Source organism: Dipteris shenzhenensis, chromosome 12, assembly GCF_047967505.1.
Source record: "Dipteris shenzhenensis isolate YYH24624 ecotype China chromosome 12, Dip_SZ_1.0, whole genome shotgun sequence".
NCBI lineage: Eukaryota > Viridiplantae > Streptophyta > Polypodiopsida > Gleicheniales > Dipteridaceae > Dipteris > Dipteris shenzhenensis.
In genome coordinates, this window is record NC_141607.1 from 5,500,304 (window position 1) to 5,527,209 (window position 26,906).

The 26,906-nt window shown below is 40.5% G+C and overlaps 1 protein-coding gene and 1 long non-coding RNA gene across 5 annotated transcripts in view; one reads left to right on the forward strand and one right to left on the reverse strand.

Moving 5' to 3' along the window:
* The window catches only part of LOC147895728 (MADS-box protein AGL71-like), an 88,503-nt gene that overhangs the window by 38,113 nt on the left and 23,484 nt on the right, over window positions 1-26,906 (reverse strand). The window lies entirely within an intron of this gene.
* Window positions 4,323-6,287, forward strand: LOC147895729 (uncharacterized). Of its 2 annotated transcripts, XR_015541921.1 has the most exons (4): window positions 4,323-4,924; window positions 5,035-5,105; window positions 5,308-5,888; window positions 6,050-6,287. It is a non-coding gene; the product is annotated as an uncharacterized LOC147895729 (long non-coding RNA). The 2 variants fall into 2 exon arrangements; XR_015541920.1 differs by having other exon boundaries at window positions 4,323-5,105.

The following is a 26,906-nucleotide window of genomic DNA, read 5'->3' on the forward strand; positions in this document are numbered from 1 at the left end:
GCTATGTAGCAGCAACAAGGTGGCAGGAGGAGGTGCTCAAAACGGGTGCAGACAGTGAGGGAAAGGAGGCGAAATGAACACAAAAGGAGACAGCTATGGAGAGGCAAGCTATGGTGGAGCTAAATGGGCACAAAGGAGGGCAGATGGCTGCAGGATAGAGACGAAAATGAGCAGGGCTGAGGCGGCTGCAGAAATAAAAGCTAGAACAAAATTAGGGTTTTGGATTAGGGTTAGTTTTAGGATGACGTGGCAGCTATGGCCGGGTAAACTTGCTCTGATACCATGTTAGAAACATGGTGGAGAGAGGGAGAGAGAAGGTTAGGGTGTAAGGAAATGAAACATAAATGAAGACATGATGAAAGGCTATCTTATTCATAATCATGAGTAGTACAAGCCTACTCACACACTTGCACCAAGTGCATATGGGATAGGTCCCATTGTGACACGTGGCACTCACACATGACTCACACACATGAACTAGTACTAGAACTCCTAGTACTACACACCAACACATCACATCATCACACTTTTTGGCTATGATATCTCCAACAGGTTTTTGTATTTTTGGCATATTTATATAAGTAGCCCAAGGGTTCAATTTTCAAGAGGCAAGTTAGAGCGAGTCTAGTTCTTTCTTGTTGGTCTAGATCGTGGATCGTGTCGCGGATGTGCGTCTACTTTCTAGCATAGCCCAAGGCCAACAGCAGTTCCAAGGCTCTCAGATGCCACCTCGTGTATGGGACGCTAGAGTCGTTGGGAACTCATTGGGAGATTTGCCAGTAGCTCAGCTCATGGCTCCGAGGGCACGTCCTAGTTTCTCGAGACCTTTTCTTGTAGACGTCATGCTTGGGTGGTGACCTAGCCTACACCCTTCCATGTTGTTGCTATAGTTGTTTCTTTGCACTTGTTTTGTAGGTACGGGATTTCAAGAGCTGGGATTGTGTCAGGGACCTATATATAGGTCCCATTCCAGCCCGGTCGGCCTGCTACTGCTGACTGACTTGCCGACCAATTGGTTGACTTGGCCCGACTAACAAGTGGGGTTGACCTGACCCAAGTGGGGTTAGGTTAGCTCAGGTTGTCCCAACTAGGTAAGCCGAGGGTGATTGGACCTAGTTGGGTGCCCAAACTGGGCCCCAACCTTGCCTTAACTATGGGCCTAACTAGCCTTTACCAGCTAGCCTCAAACAGGTCACTAACCAGCTTGCGATCTGCCCTAACCACGGCAAATATGCCCTGGTATCTTGCCGTCCAAGCTCACTGGAGGAAGAATGTGTATGTACTCCTCTGTTTGGGTGACACGCACAAAGAAGCCCTCTCTCACTACACGAGGTCCCATAAATTCTAACACTCTCTTTACGATCGGCAGCCTACAGAGAAGTTTTCCTTCTTTGAGCTCTCATGAAACCACATGTCACAATTGTAGCTCCTAGAGTAAATAATATTATAAAAATCTTTTTCTGTTAAAAAAATAATATTTTCTTTTGAAAAAGCTATTTGCGTTAAGGCATCACCAGCCTTGCTTGCAGCTTATGGTGTATAAATGATCTAAAGAAGCAAGCAACCATGGACCCTCCAACACCGCAAATACTGGATTCACCTTGGTGATAGCACCTGATAGCCTGATACTTGAACCAAATGCCACCTCGAACAACAAATGAGATTTCCTCGGCTGTGATTACCCATGCTAGTTTGCACTGAGTCACAAATGGATAATGAGGATCTGTGGAACAAACTAGGCCCAATATCCTCCAGTGAACACATCATGTCCAAGAACCTCGAACAATGAACACCGGAACCCTACTGTGTCCATAGTCTCTGCAACATCAAGCAATGAACTCTGGTCCATAGTTTTACCTTGCTTGCTAGACTTTCAAATGATAGGAGCTGCAATTAGCTCACTGTCCCAACCACATGACGTCTTTGGCTGTGATAGGTGGGGAAAGTCGTTCCTTACTGTTAGAAATCTAGTGCAATTCGGAGGTCCTGGCAGTAGCTGCCTTGGGAGCACCAGACTGGTCTAAAGGTGGGCCTGAATTTGTGTCCTCGGCCTAAGACTTGCTTTTGTTCTTGGACCAACAATGCTTGGCCGTATGCCCTCTCTTCCCACACGCATAGCACCTCTGCCTTCCCTTCTTCTATACTGTCGAGTATGCCTCACCACCATCTCTTCAGCTTACCCTAAGGTAGGAGAACTGATTCCTCTTTTAAGAGAAGGGAGCCCTCATCGATGAATCCTTGGCAAAGTGACAACCTCGCAGATGAATTATTGGCATAGAGATTCTCAAGTTTGCACCACACCTCCAAAGCATTGGTCAAGGTCTGCACTGCTGAGAGGCCTCTGTGGAAATGGTCCGCACCATCGCAAAATGGCGCCTTGGAATCATGCTCCTCCCATTCCTATAACTCTTCTAGAAAGGCATTGTCACGGTCTGCATCCCCATGGATTGAGCTCAGGCTTTCTCTTAAATCCCTGAACAATGTCTCAAACACCCTTGTGAACGAACAAGAGCTTCATGTGCAGCTTCCACTGCACAGAATTAGTTCCGTTGAGTTTGTCCTCCTTACTCATATAGAGGGGTCCTATGGGAACTACTCCAAGCTCACACAGCTGTGCTGATCCTTGAGAAAAATAGACCTTTGGGCAGAAAGGAGAGGGAGGGCTGGATTGGGGTGTGGGAGAGTGGAAGAGGCAGCCTTGCTGCCGTCTCCAACAAGCTGCCGAACCCGATGCTGTCCACGCCTTGGCCAGGCTGCTCCAAACAGCCACAAGTGCCTCCTGCCACAAATCGCCTTGTACTAGGCCCTGCGATCATTGATCAGCCCTTTGATGTGCCTTCAGATCTATGTCACAATCCCGAACTGCGTGAGCCCCACGCTCTGCCGGTCCCTAACATGTGATACTCTGAAAGTAGTGCGAGTGCGGGAGCATGGGGGGGGGGAGAGAGCGAGAGAGAGAGAGAGAGAGAGAGAATTGACATGAGATTTAGGCAATAGCAACTGTATAAATCTGGAATAGAGAGAGAGAGAGAGAGAACTGACATGAGATTAGCCAGCAACTGTATAAATCTGGAATACAACCTCAGCCAAAGGGATACAAGTAAGGAGTGAAGCTCCATGTGACAACTGACAAGTGTGAGAGGGGAACCACATGATGGGTCAGTGCAACACACCTCATGGGTCTGGAATATATGCTGGGGAGGAGAACCTTCAGATTTTTGCTGACTTGCAGATAATTTTTTGGCAGAGGCTCTGGAAATCCCACCGGAATAGAAAAATTGACCTGTGCTTCTAGTGACATCCCTCAGTATGTGTACTTTGTAAAAGTTATAATAAAGTCTAGAGTGTCATCCCTCTTTGCCCGCAGTCTTTCACAAGGGGTGTGGATTTCTCTAAAAGTAATTTTAGGCAGGAAGGATTACGTTTTATAGATAGTGGTCCAGTATATTAGAGAGTTCAGAGTTATCAAGGGAAGATGGTAAACTTTTGAAAGGGTTTACAGTTACCAAGGGTCTTGTGGAATGATCGCTGGTTGCAAGGGGTAATCCCAAGACTAGGAGACACCTTAAAGCCACTAATTTTCCAGATTTTCATTCTCTCTCACAACATGTATTCATTCTTTAAGCATCTTCATCATGCATTTAAACTTGCAAATAGCATAGATTTGAACAAGACCATAGGGAAACATGCAAGAATTTTACAGCTCCATCAACCGTACTCCATCCTGTACCCTGATTTGTCACTCTTTTGTGTACATGCAATGCAGCCCATTAAAAGGCCGTTTGCTTCCCACTTCAGATTACCAGATCACAAAAAATAGAGCATTTCAAGGTTTGCAAAATTTTGTTTCAAATTTTACAACTGTCAATCGAAGAGAACTTCCAAAAGGCAAGTTCAAAGTAGCACCCCACCATCCGTGCGATCTCGATCACAATCTCGTTCCAATCTCCATCACAATTGCAATCAGAACCCAATCTCCGTCAAAAGTCGATGGAAATCACCAAAAAGCAATCTCTGCTCTTGCAAAACTGTCTCACAATTAGCTTCTGATTGTCTACGGTTCCTTGGTCTCAATCTCAATCCGTCTGAAAATTGACCTCATCGGCTTCAAGTAAGAGAGGCATAGGATAGGAAGGAGGTATTTCCAGGCAAGAGACGTGTAGGGGAACTTTAACAGTGCAAAAAGTCCAGCTAAGGTGTAAGAGGATTGTTCTAGATCCGTCCATGTAAATCAGGAATGATACTCTTGAGGCCAAGGAGAAGACTGTTGCTTTAGGTGGGCGTTTGTTGCATTCATCTATTCTATCTTTTTTTTGAAGGCAATTGCAGTAGGGAAATCATCGTGCACGGCGATGACTTTTGGGTCGTTCTATGCATAGCAGAACGCTTGTGCGATGTAGTTTTTGGCCGGCCCCTTAACGGGAGGACTTAAAGCTAAAATTAATTTTGGGTATTTACTTGTAGAGTCTGTTTCTTTGAAAATTAATTCTAGGCGAGTTCGTTTATGATTATGACTACATCTCGTCTGACAGTACCTGCTTCTCTGCGCTTTACTTTTTGGGCTGCCCTCTGGGTAGCCTTAGCATCGATTCGTTTTTTGCAAAGCAGAAATTCCCATTTTTTTATAAACTTTTTTTTGCCTCGTTTACTCGGAAATGCATGATTGGTGCACGTGTTGCAGCCAATGAATGTCAGCCGCCCAAGGCAATCGAAAGCCACGTTCTTTTCTCTATGTTTAGAGCTTGAATTAATGTGCATGGCAGGAGAGGTGATGATTTCGTCTGACTTATGCTTCTGCTTTATATTTGTGCTTGTCTCTATTTCGCAGAGCTTGAGAAGGCATTTTGACCTGCCGGCAGACGACGCTATGGAGAAGAAGCCAAGACTGAGAACCTTCAGAAGGGTGCTGTGGGTGTAGGCAGAGGTGAAGCTCCAACTGCATGCAAGCGTGCATGGTCAGCACCTAGTTTTCGTTCGCCTGTTCAGTTTTCGCTTGGGAGCCATTACGTTTGAAAATTCGTTCACGTTCCGCAGACTGTGGCTATTGGCGATGGCGATTCGGGTTTATGTTCTTGGGCCGATCTGTGGGATCGTGTGAGGAGAAGGTGGTTTGATTTACCTGTTCTACAGTAGCTCTTTCGGGAGTTTGCTATTCTTGTTTCTACTTTTGCTCATATGCGAGAGGATTGGCCACTAGCACTCTTTTCTCATGGGCTCTTGATTTACGAGGCTGTGTTGCTGTTACTCAAAAGGAACGATGCAAGCTCCAGTCCTATGATCTTCCTGTTTCCAATGATTGTTCTGCAGGCCATCTTCGAATTTTGCCAAAATTAGGCTCTGTTGCAGGTAGTCCAAGCTTCTGGCTCGCTCTGTTCAAGGTTTGGTGAGCGAATCTGATTGACGAGACGGGACCCAAGAAAGGAGAGGGCAAAGACCTCTCACAAAACATACAGTGCACCAATGATGAGAAGGAAGTTGCATCACGATACGAGAGCCAGCAAAATGCATTCGGACAGCAAGGACTTAGCTACCTTGTCCTTTCAGTTTCTTCAATGTCTAGCCAATTCTCCATCATTCGTCTTATTTTTATCAGTGTGTTTCGTATGTCGCGACTGCCATTAGCATCCCAGTGTGGAAGGTTTAGTGTAGGTTGGCTAGATGTTCTGACTTTTCTGGTTTTGTGAGTCAGTTTGTCTAAGTTTGCAGAACCAAGGTGCCCAAGCCGGTGGCCATGGTTGATACATGTACAGAGATAGAAACAATATCAAGTCTTCGAGAGTTGACACTGCTGGCTCATACCTGACGGACCTGGCTCATACCTGATCGCACCCACGGATCCCCCCTATTGGGAATCTGGGCATGGAGATGCTCTGTCTTAACACATCAAGGTGAGATCCCAGCACAGCAGCAGCAGGCAATTTCCTTCTTGCAACTAGTGTGACGTCGATTCGTCAAGCGAAAGGTTCATTCGAGCGCATTGAAAATCCTTGCATGTTGGAGGAATTTACAATTCCCAAAGTTTCTCAAAAGTCCGCTTTGATACAGGCAGATTTAACGGAAGCAAATTCAGAAGGAAGGTTTTGGAACTGCCGCGCTTGGAACTAGATATGGGTATGCAGAACGAGATCCAGCATGCGAGAAGGATCATTTTAGCTTGAAAAATGGCTGGAACAATGCCTGGTGGAAGGAGGTAGTTGCCCTTATGAAGGAATATAGGGCATCAGCAACTTCCCTCTTCCTGGATGGAGGCTTCGTTAATGGCTCCTATATTTTCTAGGGTTGGTAATACGGGCTGTTTCATATCTTCTTGAGACAGTAAAACAGCATGTCATTGCCTGGGGGCGGAGTAGAGTAAAAGATCTACTGGTTATTTGTTTGGATGTTACTTTTCTTAGGTTTTCAGGGCATTCACCTTGTTGTGATTTTACATGTTGGGCAGGCCTTATGAATGACAATAGTTTGTGATAGTTGGCTAATATGTGCCCCTAATCGCCTCTAATGAATTTTTAATGAAAAACCCTAATTAGTCTCTGCCCGTAAAAATCTAATCCATTAAGCTAAGTTATAAGGGTGCCCAAATCTTTGAGTTACAATATGTGTTTCTAATGAACTTTTAATGAAAAACAGGGCTCTTCCCCTAAAAATCTAATCCATTAAGCCAAGTTATAAGGGTGCCCAAATCTTTGAGTTACAATTAACTTAAGTTAATCCACTCCTCAAAAAATTAATGCAGTCGCCTCCATTAAAAAAAAAGCAGCTTCGTCTCGATCTTTCTTCATGGCGCTTGAGATCACGATGCTTGATCTTTCTTCACTCCTCTTCTTTGCTCTTGATCTTTCTTCACTCATCTCAAGCTCTCCTCCTCTCTTGATTCCACCTCTTGCTCTTTCTTTCTTCTTGCAAAAATATATTCTTGCTCTTGCTCCTTCATGCGACCATTGTTTTGCAGGTCGATGAAAAGTTGTCGCAAAAATTGCATCGTATATCTATGCGTAGAGACATTGGCAGTGACTCATTCTTATTACTGGTTGATGCAAAATCATAACTAGGAAGTGACTGTGTGGTCAAATATCACTTTCGTCAGTTTTGCAGATTTGCCTTTGCAGATTTGCCTTGTGAACCAAACAATAAGAACTCTGGTAGCAAAAAGGAAGAAACAAAGCATAAAATAAGAACAAGAGATGCGGAGAAAGAGAGAGAGAGAGAGAGAGATTAACGTCCTCGACATACTTCACGAGCCTATGGGACAAAACACACACAAAACCAAAGATCAGTTATAGACTGAGAGTCTCTTGGGAGTGTGTATAGCTCTCACAAAGTTATTATAGGTTAGCTATGGTCTACTACACAAGATAAATGGCTTGCTTTACATCAGTTTAAGACTGAGAGTCTTTAGGTTTGGATTTGAAATCTTTGATTAGTGCTTTTCCATCTCTGTAAACCACCTATTTTCTTTCCTTTCGAGCATTCTTCACTTTAGTCAATTGAATGACCTTCAGTTTGAGCTGAGTTGGGGTGAGCTCCTCTGCTATCCATATTTTAGTACCTTTCAACTTATTGGTTTGCTTGAGAATCTTGCTTCTTTTCATCTTGTTCTAAAGACATACTTCCTAAAGGTTCTTCTCTAATATTGAATTCATATTCAAGGATTCCTTCTTCTTCAAGTCTAACTCAATTTCAATCTTGAAAGAGTCAAAAAACTAAAAATAAGCCTCTTTCTTTTTGCTCATCTGTGGACTCTTATCCATGATTACTTTTGAGCAATTCATCCTCCTCTATATGCAAATCAACTAGACTCATCTTGACCATAAACTAAGCATGTTCTTCTTGGGGGCAAGAGATGGGTTCCTTGAACTCTTGACATCATGGATCTAGGTGTTCTATGGCTTCAAAAAAGGACTCGCAATTTCTTTCCACATGATCACAAACACAAGCAATCGCTGGCTGATCTAAGGCATTAACTCCAACTTCAATCAAATAATCAATGGAAAGAATAGTGTAATACTTGTCAAAGTCATGCTTTAATGAAAGTGTGTTTCTAAGGCTTTATTTAATTGAGAATTAAGATTATTATGGCCATATAGTGAACATAATGAGCAACAATAATCACCATTAATCATGGATGGTTTGAAATCATAAATAAAGAGAAATACCAACCCTAGAGTGGCCATGTTGTAAAAGTAATGTGTTCTAGCAAGAATGTATTTAAAATACTCCTATATTTAAAATTTTACATTTGTTTGTATAATTGTTACCCCCTTGTATATCTATATTTTGTTCAAATTTGAATTCAAAAGTCCCATTTGTACCATAACTTTATCAGGTAATTATTTTTAAAGCCCCTTGCTATCTATAAATGGCTTTTAGGTCTCCAAATTAAAACCGGCCCTTCCATAAAGGAACCTACTATGTCACATGTTTAATAAAGTTCTTGCCTTTCTGCGATAGCACCTATGAATCGGGATCATCCTTTGGCATATTTTTGTATTCCAATCGTGGTAGGCTTTTTAATATGATAATATTCTAGAAATTTAGATGGATCATGGAACCAAAGCAAACCTTAGTAGAGTCTCATGAGCCTCTTATTTTGACAGGTAAGAGGCATACAATGGAAATATGACAAATAAAAGTACGTCAAAATATCCTAGGGAAGCTAAGGAATCAGGATCATATGAGGCCATGGGTAGCCATAGAAGGATGCCAAAACTCAACCAAAGACTAGGATGAAAATATAGAACTTGGGGTTCTATGGCCATCTCCTATAAAGAAACTATCATAATCACCATCCACATTAATCCAATAAGTACCCGAATATCAAAATCAAGAACTAGTTGCAAAACAAGAACAACACTTTAACACATGATCACATATCCAATCATCATAAGAGATATGCCAAAATAAGTGAAAGATTGCCAAAATATGCTTCTAGCTCACATCATAATTACAAGAAGACACATTTTTTCTTAGTAATTTGCTTAGGAGTAGCACAATGTAGTTGCCAAACCTTGAAAGGTGTGAGATGCCATAAATTGTGTAAAATTCTCTCCTCCTCAATCAAAGTAGTAGGATTTGAGCATGGAGCTAGCAGGAATTACCAATCCCAAGTGTTGATGAGAATATATTCCAAATGGCCTAGAATCTACAAATATATGAGAACCTAAGGCAAGAAGACACCAAAAATAAATTGCAATTCGCTCTAATTGTGTGGGCTACAAGCACCATTCACTTAGAGCAAGGTTTTGAAGTATGGATAAAGATCTAGTGTCACGAGTGTAATAGGATGCTACAAATCAAATTGTAAGTTAGGTAGAGGCAACATGAGACACTAGGGGAGTATAAACTATTGATTCAAGAGCAAGGTGGTTGGTCATTTTGGAAGAACCAAGATTGAACATACCCTCTCCATCTCAACAATAAATTTCAAGAAAAAACTATGATATAGGAGTAAGGTGGATGCTTGGTGGATGGGTAATTATGCAAAAGCAAGCTCTAATGTCACGAAGCCTTTCATGCAAGAGTTGACAAGGAACATGCATACAACCTCCATCTCAACAATTTAAAAATGGAAAAAGAAAAAAACCTATAACAATAAACCAAAATCAACAAACAACTTTTAAGATTAATTTAACTAAATATGTGTTAATTCACAAATATTATCACCTAATAAATTGGCAATAAAATCAAATAGTTAATTTATTTTTAGGTAGAAAATTATTTAAAACAAATTTTCCATGACCTCTCTGATTATGCATATTGCTAATTATGCATTTGAACCTAGAACACTTCATCTATCCTAGGCCTTGTTGGGCTATTATTAAAGATAAAATCCTCAAGATTATCTTAAACTAAAATTTGTGTGCTAATTGATGTGCATGTGAGTGGATGGCTTAAAGAGATGATATTTCATTCAAAGATTACTGGTTTGAGATGTTACATCCCTGTCTACATGACTTCTTTTTGTCCTCACAAACCAAATGTTATTTCCTAATAGATTAGATGATTACCAAGGACCTATAGTAGCACTAGGGACTTAGGTGTATAAACCACATGGATGGGGGCTTGGAAACCTTGTGTATGTGTGGAGAATCCTAGTCTCATGAAGCATGTTGATAGGTAGAGATTGATCTCGTTAATTAAGATACCAAGACAAACGATTCTAGACGTCGAGACGAACATTTGGGTTGCACAAAATCTCCTTCATATATGATGTGGAATCCTGCTAACTCCTTCTTGTCACTTCGTTGTGACTATTTGTACATTATATAAAGTGTTAGATATGGTTTCCCTCACAAAAGATTCACCATAGTAAGATGCTGTAATCTCATGTGTATGAAGCACGGAAAGAGATACCGAGGAGATATCTCTAAACTTAAGCTAAAATGATGAACAAGCTGATTGATAAACATAATTAGTTAGGGTGTGAAGCCTTAATATATAGAGAACTCACACAAAGCACTCATACATGCCGTTAGTAAAAATATGTACACATGTATAGAAGATAGGCCAAATAAAAATTAAATAAATAGAATATATGTACATGCATAATGTGTGAGCCCCTTACATTATTAACATCACAATGTATGATACTATCTTATAAGTCCTTAATCATGCTTTCCCAAGTGGTAGAAGGGATTTTTGGAGAAATTCTTTTTTTTGTTGGGGGCAAAAAAAAGGGAATTTATATTAAAATTTAGGAACCTTTGTACATCAATAGAGTTTATCCATGATAGATTAGCTAGCCGTAGAAAGGCCTAACACCTTACAAAAGACTAAAAGTAGCAGACAAATAAGATAAATATCATCCTCAGTTCTTCCTGTGTAAACAAGAGGGAACATGAAAAGAAAAATTGCTAGCCTCTTCATTGAATCGTACACTCTAAGCAAGAGTAGGGACACCATGTACAGGATCAATAGACATCTCCTCAGAAATATAAAACCAAGGCTGAGATGAGGGGGTAGTAGCTCCTTGACTTTGGGTAGATGGGTGTTGTGTAGAAGGGCCTACTAGTAGCCACAAAGCTGGGGTCAGTTGAGGGAGGCATCCTATGGAGAAAATGGGGCAGCTTGTCATGTTCTTTAGAGATAAACACTTGCTCTTTTGCTTTGATATATAGCAACATTCAACCTTGTTGTTCTAGATTGTAAGCCTCTATCTGAAATTCAAGTCTTCTTTTTTTCAATGCCACCATGCAGCAATTAAGGCATCAGTACATAATTCTTTATTATTAAACTGAAAGTTATTTCTAGAGATCCAGATAAACCATAGAGCATGTGCCCTTATTTGGAACCAAGGCTCATGCTTGGTTTTGCATGCATCCCCTAGCAGTATAGCTTTCCAATTAATTAGCTCTCCACACTCAATCTGGATGAACTTCCAAACTATTTTGGTTTGAGGACAAGCTACAAACAAGTGAAAAATATCCTCCAAAGGACCAAGACATATTTTACACTTCCCATCTCCCTTCCCTATTCTGAGTCCTTTGACATTTGTCCAAACTGCATTGTGAAGAATGAGCTGGGAAATGCCGAACATCTTCTCAGGAACCTATTTTTGTCAAATCTTTCATACCATTTATCTCTACTATCGTATAGATTCCATCTAGCATTAAGAATTCTAAATAAATTGTCCATATCAGCCAGTTGGGGTAGGAATAGGAAGGATTGAAGAGCTTCCTACCCAACTGAACTCTTTATGAAAGATTAAAATAAAACCCCCCTTCCATCTGACATCTCCCTGCCATAGTTCCAACCTGCTTAAGATAAGGCCCTGGCTTTAATTAGATCAAGCAAATTCCCTTCTAATCTCATGCCGTGTCTTCCATCTAAACTGTTCTCTGTGCCATAGCTGATTCCAGGTTTGCAATCCTTTCTTAAAAAGGATGTTTGCCAAAGTAAATTGTTCATCAATTAGTTGAGAGTTCTTAAAAATTGCTGAGATCCAAATGGAGTCATTAGCCATGAAATCTCCTTTGCTAGAGAATTGTAAAAATGCTTTTAAATCCTCAAAAGCTCTCCAAATGGATTGCCAACAGTGAGCTCCCTTTGGCATTGCAAGGTTCAGGATTACAAACACTAGATACTAGGGGATAATTCTTTTAATTGGCAGTCCTAAATGGTCTAATGTGTTCATATTTCTCAACAAAAGCTGAGCCCATTCACACTCTGGGTTTAAATTAGATTTAATTACCCATGTAGCAGATATCTTTCTGGTTGCATTTGAGATATCTGTCACTCCAAGCCCTGATCAGTCTGAAGGTCCTTTGGTAGGTCTGTCTATTTTTCATGCCCACCAATCTCTGAAGTAAATATTGGAGTCATTTAACCTGATCTGCTCTTGTTTCCTAAGCTCCCTTTTAGTAGTAAGTAGCTCCCCTTGTGCACTGGTCTCCCCAACTTTGGCTTGCTATTCTAATTTTTTAATATTGCTCTAAATTAGATCCATTCTCTGAGCTCTTTCCTTGTATCTTATTTTTCTAGCTGTCCTAAGAATTTTGGAGTATCCTCAATAGTTAAAGCCTAAGCATCTGAAATAGAAATGCCTTTACCAAAAGAATTTTCCCAGGCTTTCTTTATAAAGATTGGACACTCTTCAATGCAAAAAGTTTTGTACCTACTTTGAACCATGAAGTACCCCTATGACCAGCCCCAAAATCATAGCATAGCAAGATAGGTTTGTGGTCTGAAAGAGTTAGGGAGGAGAAAGTTTTAGTATTTGAAGTGAGAAGGTTATTCAAAACACACTGTGATACATAAATCCTATCCAATCTGGCTTCTCTCTTGTTCTCTCCCAATTGACTATTACACCAAGTAAACTCCCCATCTATACAAGCATCTATGATCTTCTAGTGCTCTTTGAATTCCTCCCAAGAAACTAACTTAGAACCTCTGATGACACTGCCTTTTTCCAACCATTTGTCCCTCTTCATCTCTGCCATATTGAAGTCCCCCATAGCAAAGCAGTTGCCATCTGCATGCAATAAAGAATCCCATAGAAGCTTGCTATCTATTGCTGAATTAGGAGCATAAGAGAGAAATTACTTCAAAGCTCATCCCTTGATAAGGCATTTAAGCAGCACCCATTTGTTTTGATCATTTGTGATAACTTGAGTGACTCCTCCATTATAATGAGATAGGACTGCATTGGTAGTCCCACTCTTACCCTCCACATGGGAGGTGATATACCTAACTCTTCTTTTGTCAATAGTTTTTAATGTAGCCTCTAACATGTCTCCACAAGCCTTGACCTCTTGTAATGCTAGGAAAAGAGGGGAAAGAGAATTAGCTCTCAACCAATGAGCTACTTCTTCACCTCTACTAGGGTCCATCAACAACCCTCTAACATTAAGAGTCAAGAAAGAGACTGATTTATTTGACATTCTTTTTTTGCCCCTTCTTAGCCCTGGGGTTGGGGTTGTTTACCTACACAGTAGCAACTTTAGATTGTCTTCTTTTATGTTGTACCATAATGAAGGCTTTTCCCTTACTAGAGTCCCCTTGGTTACCTGGGGTACCATTGGATTCTTCTTCTTCTTATTCTTCTTCACTTACCTCCTCCCCATCCATGGCATCCTCTCTGTTAATGTCTTCCTCAAACTCTTTTGACCATCCAGCTTCAATGATCACATGATCATCCTGACTCACCCTGTTGTTACCTTCAGTGACCTCCTCCTTGTCTTTGAGAGGTTCAAAGGAAATCTTGTTTATTGTAGGTGTCACTAGAGTTTCCTTACCTTTTTTAAGTGTTTCTATTGAAAGTTTGGCCTTCATGCTGAGTACTCAGAGGTACTGAAAGAGGCTTGGGAATCCATTTCACTGTAGGAGCAGAAGGCTCAGCCTCCTTGGGCTTGCCCCTCTTTAGAGGAAAATTTTTAACCACGTGTGGAGAGACCACACAAAAAGCAAGAGTATGGAAGATTCTTATGGATCAAGGGTTGCTCCCTAAATGTGCTACCATTTTTGTTAAGAATTATGAGGGTCTTAGGCATCTCCTCTGCAATACCCATCTTAATACAAATTTGGGGATTACCTTTGGGATTGATGAAGTTTTCCTGGTCAACACCAAGGTCCTCACCCAACCCACAACATAGGAAGGGTAATTGATTACACAAATAGAGAGGTAGGTCAGGTAGCTCTACCCATACAGGAATTATAGTAGATCTAGGGGTATCTGGAGAAAAGTGAGAGAAAAGTCCTTGGACCGCGCCATTCTAAGTATAGTGGATGGTAGTCATGCTGCAGGGCCCTTGCAACCATCTCAAGCTTCTCAAATAAGAAGACAAAAAAGCCTATTTTCAAGAATATCACATTAAGAACATTCATACCCTTCCTTATCCAGTTGGTCCTAATCTAGGTCTCTATGAAAGCCATTGGAGGTTTGACACCAAGGAGGAAGCCTACCAAAGCATGAGTGCACAGCCATAGGACTGAGTCATGAAGCAGAGTCATGAAGCAAGCTAGGAAGGCAACAATTGACTTACCTAGGCTAGCAAATTCATTCTCTCCCTTAGAGTGTTGTATTCCTCTAGCATTTTGTTGTGTAGGAGCTCTTGACTCTTGATTTCCTTGAGGTGCCGGGTCTTTTGTTTTTGCCTGCTGGATGCAGGAAGCCTCTTCTCATTTGAAGTCATCCTAGTAATTTTGAAATTTTATCTTCTTCCTCTTGAGCGTTCATCTCTTAGTAAAGCTTTGCTTGTTGCGATAGGTCTGATTCTGTCTTGATCGGAGGCACCTCTTTCAGTTCCATCTTTAAGGTTGGAAAGCAAATTGATGGCTTCTATGTGGCGTTTATTGCTATCGTCTCCTCCTCCACTTCAAACATGCATGGAATCTATGTTGCTAATAGTAGAGCTGTAAGACCTCCATTTTCACTGATGTTTCAAAATTCATTTCTAAGCTGGGGTGCAGTATGTGGGGGTTAAAGGCCACTGTACTTAACCCCGGCTATGTACAATACTCAAACACACATATATATGTACGGATGAAATAGAAGATTAGGGTGTTCTACACCCACAAAAACTTGTGTCTCTCAAGCTTCCTCTCACCCTCTTAGCTTCCGTTGTGTCCTCACAACTGGTATCAGAGCTTCGCAGTAGAGCCTGGCAGTAGCATGAGTAGCCCGGTGTAGCCTCTAGCCTGGAGAGAAATGGTGCATCCCAAAGATCCTTGTTCAATGGGAGGAGCTACAGATTTTGGAGCTGCTATAGCAGTTGGAGAGAAAGGGGCAAAATCCTCTTGGGCATTTGTTTTACTAGGTTGCAAAGTTGAAGGTGCAAGATATAAGCAAATCTTCTCAGACACATGTATGTAGTGCCGCAAATATTCGGAGTTAGAGATAGAATTTTAACTTGAACTCTTCAAGGAAGTTGTAGATCAGATTGAGAGCTACATTTTCACTCTCAACATATCTATCATTTGAGTTTTCAATGAAAAGTTACAGCTCCTACAAAAAGTGACGAAATTCATTTCCTGCAAGGATTTCGTGTGTTGGATCTCCATATCCAAGCCACCATTTGCAGTTCTGACACTCCCAGTGGATCCAAAGTGGTCCAAAACTTCTACTTGAGAAACTGCTTCTAGTTCCGTGAACTTTTGAAGTTGTGGTAAATCTCTGTCTGACGCCTTCATTTTGCCATTTCTTGTGTGAGTGGGATCTCAACATCGGGCCTCCATTTGCAGAGCTGTCTATCCCGTTGGATCCGAGATTGATTTGCCATTTCGTGAAGAACCGATGGAGTTGTGATTCTCTGTGTTTTTCCATCATCTCTTTGAAGGAAATTTCTCAAAATTTCCAAGACCTTCTCGTTGATTGCCATGTGGCATTTTGGCTAAGGTTAAGTTTCCTAAGGTTCATTTTTGCAAGTAAATGCAAGGGTTGACTGGCTCTTACTCCATCCTTGGATGAGATTTTGGAGTTGTGGTAGAAGAGAGATATTTGCAGATTGTCTTGCTAAGTTTGATTATGCAATGACACCCATGTTTTGAGACATCCCAGGTTCTATTTTCACTAGCGATCATTGCCATAAGGCCGTGATTTCTTGGATATACCTTATGCAAATCACTTTGGTTGCAGTCTAAGCCATGTGCACTTATTTGTGGTTTGCATTGGGTTGCCGTGGATGCTTTACAGGCCGTTTGGATGCATTGCAATCCATGTTGGATGTGCTGATAGGCCCAGATTGCCTTGTGGGATGCTTTATTGATGGACGTTTAGCACACATATGCTATTTTATGCTAAGGGACAACTTTGACATATTGCAGTGGATGCACAGGTTGTGCTATGATCTTTTGGATGAGACATTATTGATGCTTATGCCCATGGATAGTGTTTATGCTTGAGGCATTTGGCTCTTATTGACATTATATTTGCCATTGTTTGTCATTGTGGGTTGACATTTTCTTTTGGGCTAGATTTGCTCATATGGATGCATAGTATATGCACATGAGTCAAATGCATTTTGATGCTTTGAGCCTTGAGTTTTGGTGAGACTATTCTTCATTGAAGAAGACATACTGGGTGCACCTGGTATTTGGTGTGATTTCTCTTTTGTAGGTACTAGCATTTGGGATTTTGTTCATTTGCATCCCTTGGCAGGGATTGAAGCTAAGCCTGCAGATATGTCTGAGAATGATCGGAATGAATTAGATGCGTTAGCAAAATCTACTTATAGACTTCATCTTGCAGAGTCAGTTTATTTCATAGTAGTAAATGAGTAGATTACAGAAGATTTGTGGAAGAAATTGTGTGCCACTTATGAGAAGAAAACTGCCTCTAATAAAGTTTAACTCATGAAGAGTTTGTTTGAGCTGCAGATGAAGGAAGGGGTCTCCATTGCTTCTCACTTGAATGAATTCAATATTATTTTCAACCAGCTTCAAGCTCAGAAGATGAATTTTGATGCAGAGACTAAGGCAATATTTCTCTTATGTTCATTGCCATCCTCATGGGATACCTTTCGTACAGCTGTCATCAGTAACTCTGCACTTGGTGGAGTACTGAAGTTTGATGATGTTGTGGGTAGCTTGTTGGCCGAGGAGATTAGATGGAAGCAGGGATGATCTTTTCACGTTAGTTTCATTAATACGCAAAAGTTTTATATGGCTTGTGAAAGTTTATATGCTTTTATGAAAATAAAGGCTTAGTATATTCGCCACCATTTGAAACTAAAATTAAAAAAAAGCTAGGTTTAGCCTTTAAGATTATAAAATTATAAATAAAGTCCATGAAAATTCGCCAAAGTTTTATATAATAAATAAATATATTTGGAAACTTTTGCCAACATATTATATATACAATTTAAAATTTTGGCTAGATCTATAGAATTAAGCACCAAAAGAAGACTTGTGCAATCAAGAAGGCTTGTGCCCTTATATCCAGCGTACATTTGGCTAACTTAAGCCTATGGTAGGCCCATCATTAGCAATATGTCTACCCCTCATCAAGTCATATAGTAGGGATATATCTCTTCATGCTTCTATCTTCAACAAGAACATGGAAGGAACTAGCCCCGTGTGGGCATCATTTTGTCCTATCAAGATGTGTGCTCTAGCTTTTTATTAGCCTTTCTCTCTTGATCTCTATATCTGCAATCTTCATGCAAATGCCACCCTTTTGAACCCTTTGGATCATCAGTCATTGCTAATGCACCAATGCACATCGTTTCTGCTGATGGGCAAGGAAGCCTTTGCTAATGCACTAATGCACATTGTTTTTGTTCAATAGCTTTTGTAGTAGGTTACATTGACAACATTGATGCACAATGGGCAAAGGATATTAAGTAATCTCCTACAATACTGGCCAACAATGCATGTCATTTTTGTTCCTAGGTTTGTAGTAGGTTTGAGTCACAATATTGATGTACAATGCGTAAAGGGTATTTACTTTGTCTTGAAACATGCCTCTATTTAATGTATGCCAAATGGCCATGTGCAGGCACTTGAATTTAGGGGCCAACCAACTCCACATGTCTTTTATGTACATGGCAACCTGATTCCATTTGATTGGTCCCACTAGATGAGACCCCATTCCACAATTATCATGCAGCTAGTTAACTTTTACGTCCTCTGAACTACATTTTAGATTGGCTTCCATCCTATACCCACCAACTTTGTGGGTCTTCAAAATAAGGGCAAATGCCCTCCATATTCTTGCAAGGCCTGACCCCTCCAGCCTTCCCTGATCCTAGCTTGGTAGGTTGGCTCTGATGTTGCTTTTCTCTAGTTGCCTCTTGCTAGGCTAGATATAGGGCTTGATGCCCTCACCATCTTACACCCACAAAGTTGCCTTTAGATCCTAGCATATAAAGGAGCATCTAAGTGGGTTTATGGTATGAGTTAGCAGTTAGTTGGATTGATTTCCTGTCATGTCTATCAGCAATTTTACATTTAAGGTTATCTTGTCGTAAAAACTCTCATGTATCACATTTGTCATAAAATCTTGGTCCATGTGCTTTTACTCAAGTATCTAGAAATCCCATATTCATATCCCATGCCTCTGAAACTAACTATCTCACCCCCCAACTTAACCGATCACCACTCCTCAAACTAACCCTAACCCTTACATGTACTCACTAAATTGATGTACTTATATTGCATGTCGACATCACCTCCTACTTATGAGGGGCCCCATAGGTTGGTCGAGTTTCGTGTAAATGTGTTAGTGTTAGTTGTTAATGAGGGACTTAGTTAACCTTATCTTCTTCTCTTGCATTCTACTCTATGCTTCGCGACAAGCTTCATGCCACCCCTCTCTCCTTTTAGCTCTCCCTCACTTTGAGACCTCATCTACGAGGTTAGCAAGAAGCTCCTCTCAGCTCTCCCTCACTTTGAGACCTCATCTATGAGGTCAACATCCTTCTTGCTTGCCCAGGTCGTCATGGCCACCACCCAAGTCTTCAAGCACTCCTTCAAAGACTTAGAATCTCGAGAGCAAGAAGATATTCAATAAGCTTTGTTGCAAACAATCTTTAATGAGCTTCATTGCAGCAATCTTCTAAAATGGCGACCCTTAAGCGTCACATTATGATTGGATTATTTTGGCAAGATGAAGGCCTGCATACAATATCTCTAGGAGCAGTAGCAACAGCAAGAGTACATGACAGGGGAGCTAGTCATAATCAGCTGAGCTGAGGCAAGGCTTGCAGGAGCTGCGGGTTTGACTTGCTGGTAGTTATTGGAGCCAATGGATACATGCTGTAGAGCCTTTTCACTCCTACATCAGCATTCCGTGTGCTCCCTTCAGTTCTCCACCACTTCCCGAGGGAACATCCATCTTTCGTCTGAGCTGCATGTCCTACGCAGGAAGTGGGATTGTGCACCGTGAAGCCTCACAATTATCCTCGCAAGAAGTGGAAAAATAAATCCTTCGATCTAGCACAACAGTATTTGTTGGATGCGACTTGTGCCTCTTCTGTGAGTGAGACAGACATCAACCCTCAAGCTTTGCGAGCCTTACCCTCACACAATTCTGGGTGGTATGTGGTGCATCTCCCCTTACTTTTTCTTTTCAAGCTTGTGATAAACCAGTATTGCGAAGCCAAATGCGCCCCATGATTTTGTATTGGTCCGTTCTGGAATCTGTGGGCACTTTCATCTCTTTAATCGTAATCCATTCTCAAAATTTCAGTCACCACCGGGAATGGAATAATCGGCCAATTGTGTGAGCTTGACTGGTTCTTGAGCGCAACTTTCCCATCATCTTCTTTATCTGAATGCCCTCATATTTATTTATTACTTGCCTAATTCAAAATTTGCACACTCACAATTCTAGATTTTCCCACTGTAATTATTGAATCCAGTGGGGTCGCATTTTTAGTGGGAATGCTGCCTATAATCAAGCCTACTTTAACCATCCCAACTGCCTGATAATCTCGATAATTGGAACTCATAACTGCATTCCATAACACTACAAGCATACTGGTTGTTTGCACTTCTTTTCATGCATTTGCCACAGAGGTCACAATAATAAATCTCAAAAGCGGTGAGTTGTACTCCACTCGGTCGGTTCAAATCTTGTTATGCAGTAGTTAAAGTGATAGTTGTGTTGCTGTTGTGCCTATAAAGTCAAAAAATGATGCACTAATCCAAGAAGCAAAAGATGCAAATTTTCCAACAGCATCGAACAGGCCTTTGAGGAGTGATTGTCGGGAGCTTGATCACTAAGTCGGTAGACTCGGCATACTCATGTATGGAGTTGGGAAAAAGAGCACTTCTTTTTCATTTGCATCCCTCCCTTGAGCACAGTGGTCAACCATTAGACTTGCATCTTCCATGTTGGTAGGGAAAGATGATTTGAAGAAGCTCTTATTGTAGGATACTCTATGGGCTATCCATAGGTAACATTCATTCCTTGGTATGTGCATTGTAGGTCTAGTTATTAGACTTTCGGTTACATGGTACAGTTAACTAGTACATGTACATTTTATGACACCTAGTTGTGTTGGGACACCTATCTTAGGGTTTCATCATATTGGGTGTAGTCTTTTGTACTTTCCAACACTTTTAGTTATTCTACTACAGCCACACGTTTTGCTTCTTACCTTTGTCTCCGTTGCTTCCGTTGTCCACTCCACCCAATAGTGGTATCAGAGCAGGCTTTGCCTTGGTTCTTGGTCTTCCCCTGCTTGCAAGCTTCCCGTGGATCTATCATTTGCTAGTTGTCTACTTCTGGAGCTGTTTTTCAGTAGGTCGCCTACCTTTCAGGCCATCTGGAGCACTCTCGTGGATTTCTGTCACGAAAGATTGCATCTACCTATTGCATTGAGCTGGGCGACTGGACTTCAGGCCAGATTTGAGCTGGGGACACTTCTCCTGGCTGTTCTTTCCTTGGGCGACCAGTTTTGTGGCTTCTCCTGGCCAAGGCGACCTCTTTTCAGGCAACCATTTGCTGTTTTTCACATTGGACAGCAACTTTCTCTCTTCCTGAGTGATTGGTTTGCTTCTTGGAGCTGGAATACACATTCAAATCTGAGATTTATTGCTGCAGCAACTGTATTTTGCTGAATTTAGTTCATTTCCACTTGGATTTGTGCCCGAGACACTCAGATCTTGCACTAGAATCCTACCTTTTGCTAGACAAATTGATTTTGGTGGCATCTGGAGTGATATTCAGTCACCATTTGCTGATTTTCAGTCACTATTGACTGCTACATACAGGCTGCATGCTTGTCATTAACTTTTCTCAGCTTCTGGGCTGATATTTGGTCATTCTTTGGTGGACATTTGCTGTCTTTCTTCCATAGGCTCACCTGGTAAGCTTCTGTTCTTTCTGTTGCACAGTTGGCAAGGCCCTTGTGCCTCTGGACTTGGCTTTTGATGTACCATTTGACAGTGGACAGCAGCACATTCAGGCACATTGGATGGGTTGCCTGACTCTTACCAAGGTTTTGCCACTACCTTGAGGTTGGTTGCCATGGGCAAAGCCAACTACTATTCCATTGCTCAGTTGGTTGCACTTCTATTGTAGGAGGAGTAGAGCCGTGTGAATCGGAATGCGACTATGCACTCAAATCACACATTTGCAGCCAATGACAGGAATAAGGGGAAATTTTAGAAAGCTGCCCCTAAAATGGCAGCTTCAGCTTCTACATGGTTCTTTGATAGTGGTGCTTCTAAGCACATTACCTCCTGTAAAACTTTGTTTACTTCTCTTGCTGATGCCCCACAGGGGGGTTCCGTGACATGTGCCAACAATGTATCATATGTGGTTAAGGGCATTGGGCAGGTGGCTGTTACATCAGTTTTGAGCTAGGGGACACTTCTCCTGGCTGTTCTTTCCCTGGGTGACCTATTTTGTGGCTTCTCCTAGCTAGGGCGACATCTTTTCAGGCGTAAGAATTTTCAAGAAGATTGGGTAGCCAAATATTCTTGGTTAGACGTAGAACAAGTGGACACTGGGGATGCACCAAAGTGGGCCATTTGTAAAATATGCACATGGGCAAGGAAAAAGGAGGCACGGTTACAATTAAAGATTGATACGATTGAGAAGCATTGTGGGAAGGTTTACAAGACTGTAGAAGGTACAAGTAATGAAAAGAAAGTGATCAAAGAATGGGACAAGGAAAATAACCGCCACTTAAAAAATGACATTGAGTAAATAAGTTCTTGCTTGTACAAGAGTCTAGGTGAAATAAAAGTGAAGGATCACTGAAAAAGCATTGATGATCAGGTTGATAGAGAAAAGATAGTGCAATTCTCAACTATCATGCAAATATTGAAGCAAGGCCACTCACTAATAGACTTCTCGAGTTACCAATCATATCTTCAATTTTTGGATGTTCCTAATTTGGCAAGCATGCATTGGTCAAGGAGTAGTGCAATAGATATGGCTAACCACATGAACCAAGTCATACTTGATGATTTAAAGAAGACTTTAAAACTTGCCGACTTTTTTTCTGTCATTGGAAGAGTACACAACTTTGGATACTACATTGTGGTTGGGAATGCATTTGTACATGGTAGAAAACAATAAGAGAAAACCATATTTTTTATATGTACACAAACTTCATTCAGAATCCAATGCTAATAACTTAGTGCAAGTTTTGATCCAAGCTATAAAAGAGTATGGAGGCATGACAGAGTTTGAGATAGTCAAGAAACTTGTTTGTTTTGCATGTGATGGTGCTTCAGTCTTGCAAGGTTGTCGGAATGGTGTCTCTGTACAAATATGCTCCTTACTATGTTGGGATACATTGTATGGCTCATCGCACAAATCTAGCTTACAAAGTTGTGTCCACATTTCCATCAGTACAACGAATCGAGACTTTGGTTAAAAAAAGCTACTCTTACTTTTGCAAGAGTCCAAAAAGATACAATTAATTAAGAGTTATTGCAAAAGCAGTGGGTAGAAAAGGGAGGAAGATTTTGAAGAATGTGGATACTAGATGGATATCTTTGGTTCAGCCAGTGAAAAGATTATGGGATGAATACAAGACTTTGGTCTATTTAATGCATATGGAGGTAGAAGAAGAGGTCAAAAAGGTAGATTTATTGTATCATAAACTGACCAACATAGATTCGATATTGGGATTGTGTGGAATTATTCCACTTTTAGACAAAATGAATATGTTGAGTAAAATCTCTCAATTGAAGGATATTTATATCAATGAATATGTCAAGGCAATAAAACTCACTAATTTAAGTATAACAATAGCATACGATAAGAAGTCAAGCTCCAGTTTTCAAGACGAGAAATTATTTAAAGATTGGAAAAGTTTAATAGACCTAGATGGGGATTCCTCTCTTTTAACATGTGACCAGGAAGGATATGTTTGCCTTTATGCAAACAATTAGGTTTTCAGGATGACGAGAAAAAACAAACGACACAAAAGACTACAATACATTAAAAAAGAGGCTTTTTTAAAGAAAGTACAAACAGTGAAAAATGCCCTTAGTGAAGTTGCAAGTGCAGTGGTAGATGAGATCAAAAGTAGGTTTTCATGAAATGACCTAATGGAAGAATTTACCATCATATTTCCACATTTTTGGGTCAATGGATCTTATGAAAGTATCAAAGCAGGTCTAAAGAATCATTTGGATGCTCTCAAAAAACACTTTGGATGCGGGACATTGACATGGACAATATAAAGTACAATGGTTTGTTGGATTTCGGAAAGCTTTATTCACAGTCTTCCCTTTTTGGAGAAGTCATGCACCAGCAAAGTAATTTAATGGAAAATGTTCAAATGCATGGTTCGATGGTTCGGTTTTGGAACGAGCTCTCTTGCAGTACAATCCTACAAGATAACATTCTTGAGTACTTCAAACTTGCAAATTTATATCAAACCTTTATTCTTGGCTCAATTGAGGATGAAAGGTGTTTTAGTACTCTCGGTTACTTGAAGAACAAGCTTCATAATAAACTAGATGATAACTTAGATCTTAGCTTGAGATTATACTCTTGTTCTTATGATGTTAGTAGCTATCTGTATGATAGAGCATTAGCACTCTAGAAGTCAAGTTGTAAAAGAAAAGGCTATAATTAGCTTTTTTGGACTATTTAAACTAGACTTTGAGAATTTTCTTCCCCCATTGGATTTGAAGGATATTCATTATCCTTAAATAATTTTATGTTTTACATACTCTACAGCATCCTAAATGCTGGCTATTTCATGTATTTTGAAATTATGTAAAACAAAAAAGATAGAGTTTTCAATATAACTAGTTTTTAGTATATTTGTGAAAATTGAAAGTTTTTTAAATACTCTAGAATATCTAGCCAAGTTTTGAAACAAAAATTATAATAAAAGATATAATTCGCCAATTCTTTGAAACTTTTAAAATAATTTATGAAAAATTTCACCAGTATATTATAATACTATATTTTTATACCTTCGATAAAAACATCCATGGACGGAAGTCTATGGATGGCAACAAATAGGATGTAGCCTTAAATGTGCAAAGGGGCAGATCACAGTTCAAGGGGAAGTCCCAAGAAAGAGGAAAGTCTCATAGCAAATCTAGGGCACGGAACATTGAGTCTTACCACTGTGGCAAGAACGGCCATATAAAAAAGGATTGCTACAAGCTGAAAAGAGAGCAAAAGGATGAGAAAAAGAATGCAAATTGGGGTACAAATAAGAAGGAAGAGAGTCCAAGGGAGACAAAGGAAAAATGAACATTGAGGAGATTAATGCAATCACTAATGATAGTGACAATGACATTCTCTTCATGTCTAGTCTACTTGGAGACTTGCTCACCACTTTAGATGCATATTCCCAGGATTGGATTTTGGATTCTGCTGCTTCATTCCATGTTACTCCCCATAGGGAATGTTCACTTACGACAATGGAAAGATAGATTGTGTGCATCTTGGAAATAACTATGCATGTGACATAGTGGGAGCAGGTGACATAAAGTTTTCTTTTGCAAATGGGTCTGTATTCATTTTGAAAAATGTGACACACGTGTCTAAGTTGACCAAGAGTCTTATCTCAGCAAGTCAGCTAGATGATGCTAGTTTTCAGACCACTTTTGGCTTTTAGAGTTTGAAAATTCAGAAGGGCTCTATGGTTTTGGCTACGGGTGCCAAGTGTGGAACTTTGTATCCCTTACATGTATCAAGGGTGTCTGATCATGTTGTTGCAATAACTGAGTAGCCAAGTACTTCTTTGTGGCATTACAAGTTAGGGCACATGAGCCAGAAGAGAATGAAACTCTTATGCCATTTAGGTTATGTATCGCATTTGCATTAGGAAAAAAGGGATCTCATTTGGGGGCCCTGTAAGAAATTCACTATTTTCTCTTTTCTCTCTCTACAAAAGCAAGAAAATATGGATACTTGTGTGAGAAATATCAGTGTGAAAAGGAATAAATATATTCTTTCACATGCTTTACATTCAATGTTCATATAAGAGCAATACTTTTATGTGCAGAATTTGGTGATTCTGACACCGCGGACGCATCTGGAATGGCTCAAAACCCCAAGAACGGCACTGGAAACACTGGAATCGGACATCCGGAGGCCCAGAAACGGCCAAAAAAGGCCAAAAAGTGAGATTTGTAGAAAAACGCGATTTGGTACTTTCGTGATTTTGATACTTTTCTGTGCAGAATTTGGTGATTCTGACATAGCAGACGCGTCTGGAACGGCCCAAAACCCTAAGAACGGCATTGGGAATGCTGGAATCGGACATCTGGAGGCCCGAAATCTTGAAGTACCAAATCACATGGAAATAAATTTTTTAAAGATTCAAATTAGATCACCCCATTAATGTGACATGCTTCTATGAACATATAGTACTATTTCTTTTTCTTATTTTCATCTTCTTTTGTTGAATTTTCAACATTACGTTGGGCCACTCCTGATTGGTTGAGAGCCTTTTTCTCTCTCTTCTAAAAGGTCCCAAAATGAGCTCCCTTTTTTTCTAATGAGTTTTTCCGATTTTGAATTTTGTAAACATTGTCTCTATGGGAAGCAAACTAAATCAGCCCATAAAAGAAGGGGAAAGAAAGAGCTTGAAATGCTTGATTTGGTATATTCAGACGTATGTGGTCCCATGCCTACATTTGGCGGGGCTGAATACTATGTGACATTCATTGATGATGCAACTAGGAAAGTGTGGGCTTATGCTATAGCTCGGAAGAGCGATGTGTTCCAGGTATTTCAAAAATGATTGGCTTTGGCTGAAATTTAGTAAGGTAGAACGCTTAAATGCCTACGGACTGATAATGGTGGAGAGTATATCTCTCATGACTTTCAACATTTCTATGATACACATGGGATTAAGAGGGAGCTCACGTCCCCTCATACTACAGAGTAGAATCCAATTTCAGAATAGATAAACCGCACCATTCAGGAAAGGTTGCAATGTGTGCTTTCTAATGTAAGTCTTTTTGGTGGTTTTTAGGCTGAGGCAATGAAGACTGCAGTGCATGTGATCAATAGATCACCTAGTAGGAGTTTGGATGGTGGTATTCTTGAAGAGACATGGAGTGGCAAGAAGCCCTCTTACTCTCATTTGCATATATTTGGGTGTGAGGCATATGCATATGTGCCAAAAGAGCTTCAGAGCAAGCTAGATCCTAAGTCTAGGAAATGCATCTTTCTGGGTCATGGTGAAAGTGGAGAGATGTACTATCATCTCTGGGAACCAGAAGCAAAGAAAATCATATGAACCCATGATGTGGTCTTCAATGAGAAGAAGATGCATAAAACACCATGAGGGATGTGGAAATGAGGAGAATCACTTTCAAGGATGTAAATCCACCCGCATATGTTGATAGACAGCAAGTTGTCCATGTACCAAATGTGCAGGAAATGGTGCCACCAAGTACTCCACCAGGTACACAATGAAGGGCAAATGATGGATCATCTATTGGTGGCAGTGATGAGCCAAATGTGGCTGATATGTAGGCAGGACAGCAAGCTAAAATGCCCTTGAGAAGAACATCTAGAGTGTCTAGACTACCTA